The following is an 8,073-nucleotide window of genomic DNA, read 5'->3' as shown; positions in this document are numbered from 1 at the left end:
AGGGAATCACACCAGAGTTCAAGCCCAGGTGGACCCTGTCATCTCTTCAAACCACCACACAAATATCTACAAATGAAATCAAAACACTTCCACATGACCCTCATGTTCTTCCATATAGACACTCATCATAAACTCTGGCTGGAGTTTTGCATGAGGGGAGCAGCCCGAGTCAGTGTCCAAAGTAAGCTCTCTTGCCCCTCATTTGCCTAAACTCAGGGTGGCATGTACACCCTTCTTGTGAACCAGGAATGACCAAATAGGCCTGCCATTAATACTGCCCCGCTTCTCCAAATTGAGGACTTCTGACTGTGGGGTTTATATTCTTTATGTGAATTGGTGTCATGAGAAAACCCTAACCCCTATGGGCTAGCCTCTGCAGTGCTTTGAAGAACTTATTTGACCCAAAGATCACTCTTCTCACTTGATGGAGGTCAGGAACCTTACCGAGGAAGGCGAGAGACTTCATCCACAATGACTGCTCTTTTGGCCATTTTCTTTTTCGATGCACACATGGGATCTTTCTTTAGATCCATCAGGTGCTGAGAATCTAAGCCATAGCCTCACACAGGGCCAAGAGGCTGATTCAGGCACATCCCTTTCCAAACAATTAAGCAAAGAGCCACAAACGATGCCCATTCATTTCCTTTTGGAAACTGTTTTCTGCAGGCTTCACAAAGGGTTGGACTGAGCCAAAGAACTTCCTGACCTTCAGGGCAACATAACAATAGGTAACCAGAAGTCCCATAGCAGGTTTTCCTCACTGAGACTTGTCAGAAGCCAGTGGTGAGCCACTACCTGCTTTCTCATAAAAGGCCCCTCTTCAGAGCTTTCCTGGCATTTGGTCATCCTCACATCTTTAGGTACCAAGAAAGACTGACTCTGTCCTTGCTAAATCCAAAAAGTGACACCACTGGGAGTGGGACTGGGACTGGCTCTGTCTGCCTGGCTTCCTGGATCCCAAGTTCAGAGAGTTTCATCACCAAGGAAGTGAGGTGAGGTCATTTCCTTCAGGAACTGAATGAGGTCACTTCCTTGGCAACCACTTTGTCCTAACAGTAGCTTCCAAGGGTCCCTTGAAATGGAGGCTTCCCCTACTTCCTGTGACACTTTCACAAGTTAGAACAGTATATCAACCATAGGCACCTGGGAACAGCTCTCCACACAGGCCTGGTTTGGTCCATCTTCTCTACATTAAGAAGAGAGAGGCTGATTAAGACACAACCCTTCATCCTGACGAGGTTGTTTGCCGTGGAAGATGACTTTTGCTCTCTCAGGTCCTTCATAGCTGCCTACATCTTCTCGAGGGATCCTTTCAGCATGGACCTTTGAGGTTATCAGCAGGTAGAAGATCCCCTACATTCCAGTATTATAAGACCAACTCTGTCTCTGCTCTTCTGTAAAGTAAGATTCAGGGAACAGTGTATTGTTAGGGTTAATACCAGGTATGATTTGGGTTAGGAATCAATTTTCTGGATGTATAATGGTATTGGGAATCTGTGATATTTATAAGAATATAGAGGTGAAATGTATGTATGTAAACAGAAATCTAAGTAAGATTTGAAGCCCAGAAGGGCATTGGGCCCTTGATTGTGATACTTAGCATTGAATTACGTTCTGCACAGATGTTTCAAATAAATCGATATACAATGGCATAGGACCTCGTACCTTGGATTATTGAATGTAGAAGAGAACATCCAGTCAAAAAGGGATAGTCGGTAGGATTAGGAAGATAGTAGGTAGGTTTAGGAAGAAGAGTGAGTGTAAGATTTGGAAAAAAAGTTCTTTAGCAATAGGGTTTCGGTTAGAAAATGAATTTAAATGTCAGCACATGTGACGAGTCAGTGACAATGATGAATAGGGGAAATACGTAAGTAAGCAGATATCAATAGAGGCAGTATGAAATCAGGCAAATTATAAAGTGAGAGATAGGCTTAGAAATTTTCAACAGGGTTGAGTTTGAATATATAATCTTAGGAAGAAACAAATATGTAGTCACCAATATAATTGACTTTTGAGAGCATTAGGCAACTTGGACATGGATGTTTTTAGTAATCCATGTTCATTTTCCATTTAGGCTTTGGTACAATCATAAATCTCAACTTTGAATTTTGTGTCCAGAATATTTCTGTGAATAAATGTATATGTAGATCAGGTGACATGAGTATATATTCCACCATTTCTGGGAGAAATATTGACTGACTACTACTGACTGATAGGTGTAGATTCTTTATGTGATTTGGAGTCATGAGAAACCCAAGCACCTCTTCAGGGCTTGAAGAACTCATTTGACCAAAAGGATCCAGATTCTCACTTGATGGAGGTCAGGAACCTAACAGAGGAAGGCAAGAGACTATATCCACAATGACTGAACTTTTTGCCATTTTGGTTTTGGATGCACACATGGGATCTTTCTTTATATCCATCAGGTGCTGAGAATCTAAGTCACAGCCTCACACAGGCCCAAGAGGCTGATTCAAACACATCTTTTTCCAAAGAAATTAAGAAAAGAGCCACAGGTGATACCCATTCATTTTTATATGAAAACTGTTTTCTTCAGGCTTCACAAAGGGGTGGCCTGAGGCAAAGACCTTCCTGACCTTCAGCGACACAGAACAATAGATAAGCAAAAGGCCCAAAGCAGGGTTTCTCCACTGAGACTTTCCTGGTCACACTGTCCCTGCTCTTCTGTAGAGTTAGATGGAGGGAACAGTGTATGGTTAGGGTTAATAACACGTTCAATTTGGGTTATGAATCATTCTGCAGGATGAATAATGGTATTGGTAATATGCGATATTTACAAGAATATAAAGGTGAAATATAAGTATGAAAACAGAAATCTAGGTAAGATTTGAAGCCCAGAAGGGCATTGACCTCTTGAGTGGGTTACTTAGCTTGGAATTATGTTCTACACAGATGTCTCAGATAAATCGATATACAATGGCATAGGACCTTGTACCTTGGATGATTGAATGTCGAAGTGAACATCCAGTGAAAAAGGGAAAGTCGGTAGATTAGGAAGATAGTTGCTAGGTCTAGAAACAACAGTGAGTATATGATTTGGACCGAAAGTTCTTTAGCAATACGTTTTCAATAAGAGAGTGAATGTAATTGTCAGCACATGTGAAGAGTCACTCACAATGATGATCTGTGGAAAATATGTAGGAAAGCAGATATCAATAGAGATATTAAGAAATCAGGCAAAGTATAAATTGATGGATAGGATTAGATATTTTCAACAGGCTTGAGGTTGAATATATAATCTTAGTAAGAAACAAATATAAAGTCACCAATAGGATTTACATTTGAAAGCATTAGGCAACCTGGACATGGATATTTTTAGTAATCCATGCTCACTTTCCTTTTAGGCTTTGGTACAATCATAAGAGTGACTGTTGCTTTCTGTGTCCAGAATATTACTGTGATAAAATGTATGTGTAAATCAGGTGACATGAGTATTTCTTCCACCATTACTGGGAGCAATATTTTGAAGATATATAAATTCGTATGGGGGAACAAAGAGGTGTACCCTGTGTCAATGAATATAGAAATAATGCATGAATTGACCATACTGTGAATAAATAATATAACTGGTTCCAACTTTAAATAGTGGATTGATTTGATATCTCAAAATATACAGGAAATCTTAAATTGATATACATACATTCATTACAACCAGTTATACATGTAACGGTAATATTAGGGTTATGGTTTATCATGAAGAGTGTGTGAGTTTTGCTTCAAAAATGATTATGGAAATCGAAAATTATGTGTTTGGAAATAAGTCTCATGAAAAGACCAGTCAAGAAACCTGGAGGAATATATGTGTTCTGAAGCAGGAAGTGATTGAAAATTAAACAAATGCCTATAAATTTGTGAACTTGTGGATGAAATATATATCCTATCATGTGCATAAAATGAAGAAATAGTAATGTACCACTGTTTAATAAAAATGAACCACAAAATACACATCATGTCCCAGAGGAAACTGCTTGCATTGATGTTAAACTGGGTTTTTCTGTAGAAATATTTGCATTTGTATGCACCATTCACTGAAGTTAGTTTTCAGTACTAGGAAACAAATATGTATTTCAGGTGGATGAATATTTCTGAGAATCATCTTGTGAAAAGTTGATCATAAATCCACATATGAATATTAATTATTTTAAGGCATGTATAATAAGACTCAAATATTTCATATTTTGAAAAATTTGGAGAGTATATATATATATATATATATATATATATATATATATATATATATAGACACACACACACACACACACACACACACACAAACACACACACACACAGACATTAAAAACTAGCAATATATATGCCAATCGAAATTCATCATGAATTATATATCATTCACAGATGCAAAAAATATTTATTTCACTCAAAATGGATTTATGCATAATGTTTTTCTACTAGGAAGCTCACCCATATGTTGAATTTTCAGTTCCAACAGCGTTTTGGAGGAGTGATCTCTTTTCATATCTTGTATCTGCCTAATCAGCAACCTCACAAAAATGTACGTGTGATAACAGGTAGGATTCTATATGTGCATATAAAAATACATGTGCTGAATAGTCTACAGAGAAAGGAGACAGGAATTTGTTGAGAGCCACAGCTGAAGGGGCCCCAGCAAACTTCCAGCTCCCCGCAAATTTCCAGCTGCCAGATGATTATTGGCTCACATCGGCCCCAGCAACATCTAGCTGATTTTCTCCTCTGTGGTGATGCTCATTTGAAATGCTTATTGAGCTCTTTACCCGCCCTTCCAGACTGCCAGCTGATGATTGTCTCACAGTGGCCCCAGCAACATCTATCTCATTGGCTCCTCTGTGTTGATGCTCATTGGGCTGTTTCCCTGCCCTTTTAGACCACAGAGCTGCTCATTGGGGGACATTTTTGGCTTCGCCCTTTGACCCAGCAAATCATCCTCAAGAGCAGGAGGATTGTGGGAGGTGGAGAGGCTTGTGGGTGTGACAGACACTTTACAAGGAAGCCAGTGGTGCCAGTTGGGCTCTGAGGGTTTTTCCTGAGGAGCTGTTTTGTTTGGCGTGTGTTGTTCTTAAAATAAAGTTTGTTTCTTTTGAAAAGTGGCTCCTGAATCATGCTCAGCCAGACTGCAGAATTTGCTGGCTTGCATGGGGAGCAAGTGAGGTTAAGTGATAAGGTAAACTGCTCGCCCCTGAGGGCAGGGCGAGAGGATGGGTAGACATTTTAAGATTCTTCTTTTGTTTTGCTTCACTTTTGTTTTAAGTTGCCTGCCCATGGAGATGAGTGAGATGGAAGAAAAACCGCTCACATCTGAGGGAAAACTATTTATGTCTGAGGAACAGATAGGGAGAAAGGATGGATGCACATGTCAGGAGGATAGAAATGCCATAATGACTTCTTGTTGTCCCCTTTTTATTTCATTCTGTGTCGGTTTTGTTTGGCGTCATCTTGTTGGGTTGTAGTATAGTAGAAATACGGGATCAGAAATTAGAAAAAAAAACTGAAAGAGTGTTAAGTAAATTGTTAGAGGAAGGAGGCATCTCAGTAAAATCAAGAACAGTCAGGGCATACGTTGATACAATACAAAAATATAGCCCATGGCTTTTTAAGGAGGAGTTGTTAAATATATCAAAATGCAACCATCATGGTGAAGATTTAAAAAGAGGAGAAAAGAACAGCCCAGGGACTCTGCCAGTTGGCACATTGCCATTGTGGACGTTCATATCTGGTTTGCTTAGTCCAAAGCCTTCAGTTCAGAAAAAGATAGAGGAACAAAGCTTAGAGAAGAAAATGCTATCAGGGGGAAAGTTACAAAAGGAGACTACTACTAACAAATTTCTATCACCAGAGGGCATAAGTGTCCAACCAACAGTGCCACCTCTACAGAAGACTGTTACTAACACCTTTCTATCACCAGAAGATGTAAATGTCCAAATAACAAGGCCACCTCCATATACTGGGAGGCCCCCAACCCCCGCAGTTGATAGTTCCGATCCTGAGACAGGATCTCAAATATTAACATGCCCTGTGTTTGAGGTAGGAGGGCAGCAAATTCACCATGCTTTAAATTTCAAAATAGTGAAGCAGCTAAAAGAGGCTGTAACAACCTATGGTCCTCAAGCACCCTTCATTGCAAGCTTGGTCGAATCCATTAACAACTTGAATATGACGCCAGCAGATTTGGCTAATATGTGTAAAGCTGTGCTAAATGGAGGTCAATACCTGTTATGGAAGGTTGCCAATGAGGAATTTTGCAAAGATACGGCTAGGCGAAATGCAGCAGCTGGTTGTCCTCAGAGAAATCTAGATATGTTGTTAGGAAACGGACCTTATGAGGATCAGCACCAACAAATTGCATATGATCCTGACATATACGCACAAATTGCTGCAGAGGTGGTTAGGGCACGGAAGACTTTACTAGGACATGGAGGTTTACAAGGTCAATTATCTAAGGTAATACAAGCAGCTAATGAATATTAGGCTGAATTTGTAGATAGGCTTATTCAAACAGCTACCAAAGTTTTGGGAAATAAAGAACAAGCAATGCCATTAATAAAACAACTGGCTTATGACAAAGCGAATTGTTGGTGCAGAGATATCATTAGACCATGGAAACATGAATATTTAAACACATATATTAAATTATGTAGAGACATTAATGAATAAGAGCAAGTCGTGGCAGGGTGCAGTAAAACAGGGTTTAGATGCCAGAGACATCAATGAACAAGGGAAAATTGTGGCAGCTGCAGTAAAACAGGCTTTAGATGCCAGGCCATGAACATGCTACAATTGTGAATAAAGAGGAAATTTTAAAAGGAGTTGCCCAATACGAGGAGGTTTTAACAAAACTAGGTATCAAAGGAGTAGAATACCGGGTATTTGCGCACGATGCCATAGAGGGAGTCATTGGGCTAATGAATGCCATTCTTAAACCACCATAGAGGGTACTTCATTATCAAAAAATGAACAAGGACCAGGTGTTTATCCACGATACCATGGAGAAAGGCATTGGGATCCATTGCCAAAAAATGGACAGGGGGGCCCAATGATTTGGGGCCAAAAACTACAAATATACGGAGCACTGGAGGAACACAGCAACCCCATCAGGGTAGTTCCCAGGACACATTATCCATCAGATCCCTCATCAGACAAACCAGAGGGAGCACAGCGTTGGACATCTGCGCCTCCGCCAGATCAGTACTAACTCCAGAGATGGGGGTTTAAATCATTACCACAGCGGTGAAAGTACCTCTTCCCAAAGGAACTGTAGGCTTATTATTGGGACGCAGCTCTTTTAATCTAAAAGGACTGATGATAAGTCCTTGGGTAATTGATCCCGATTATGAAGGTGAAATAAAAATTATAGCCAATTCTCCAAAGGATATATCAGTAATTTCACCAGGAGATAGAATATCACAGTTACTTATAATACACAGCCTACATAATAAAGTTTCTAGTCATGCTGTAGAAAAAGGTTCCAAGGGATTAGGCTGCACAGGTGTAGATTTGGCTTTGCTTTCTTTAAATTTAGATTCTCGCCCCATGCTAAAACTAAATATTCAAGGACATGAATTTAATGGGCTACTGGATACAGGTGCAGACCTTAGCATCATCTCTCGTCAAGAATGGCCAAAACATTGGCCATTACAACAAGCCACTCAAACGCTTCGAGGCCTAGGAGTGGCAACTAATCCCCATAAAGGTGCAATGGTATTAGATTGGAAGCATCCTGAAGGATGTGAAGGAACTATACAGCCATATGTATTGGATCATCTTCCCGTAAATTTATGGGGATGAGATGTCCTAGATCAATTAGGTTTGACATTAACAAATAACATCAATCAAAATGCACCCACAATTATGGCTAGACAAGGTTTTAGGAAAAGAAAAAGATTAGAAAAACAAGAATAAGTTATAGCAGCACCAATACAAATAGATCAAGGAACAGACAGACATGGGTTGGATTTTCAGAAAGGGCCACTGAGACAATAATAATTACTTGGAAATCAGAAAGACCAGTATGGATTCCTCACTGGCCCCTGACTGAAGAAAAGATACAAGCAGCCCATG

This window comes from Callospermophilus lateralis, unplaced genomic scaffold, assembly GCF_048772815.1.
Source record: "Callospermophilus lateralis isolate mCalLat2 unplaced genomic scaffold, mCalLat2.hap1 Scaffold_331, whole genome shotgun sequence".
Classification (NCBI taxonomy): domain Eukaryota; kingdom Metazoa; phylum Chordata; class Mammalia; order Rodentia; family Sciuridae; genus Callospermophilus; species Callospermophilus lateralis.
This window is presented reverse-complemented; position numbering follows the sequence as displayed.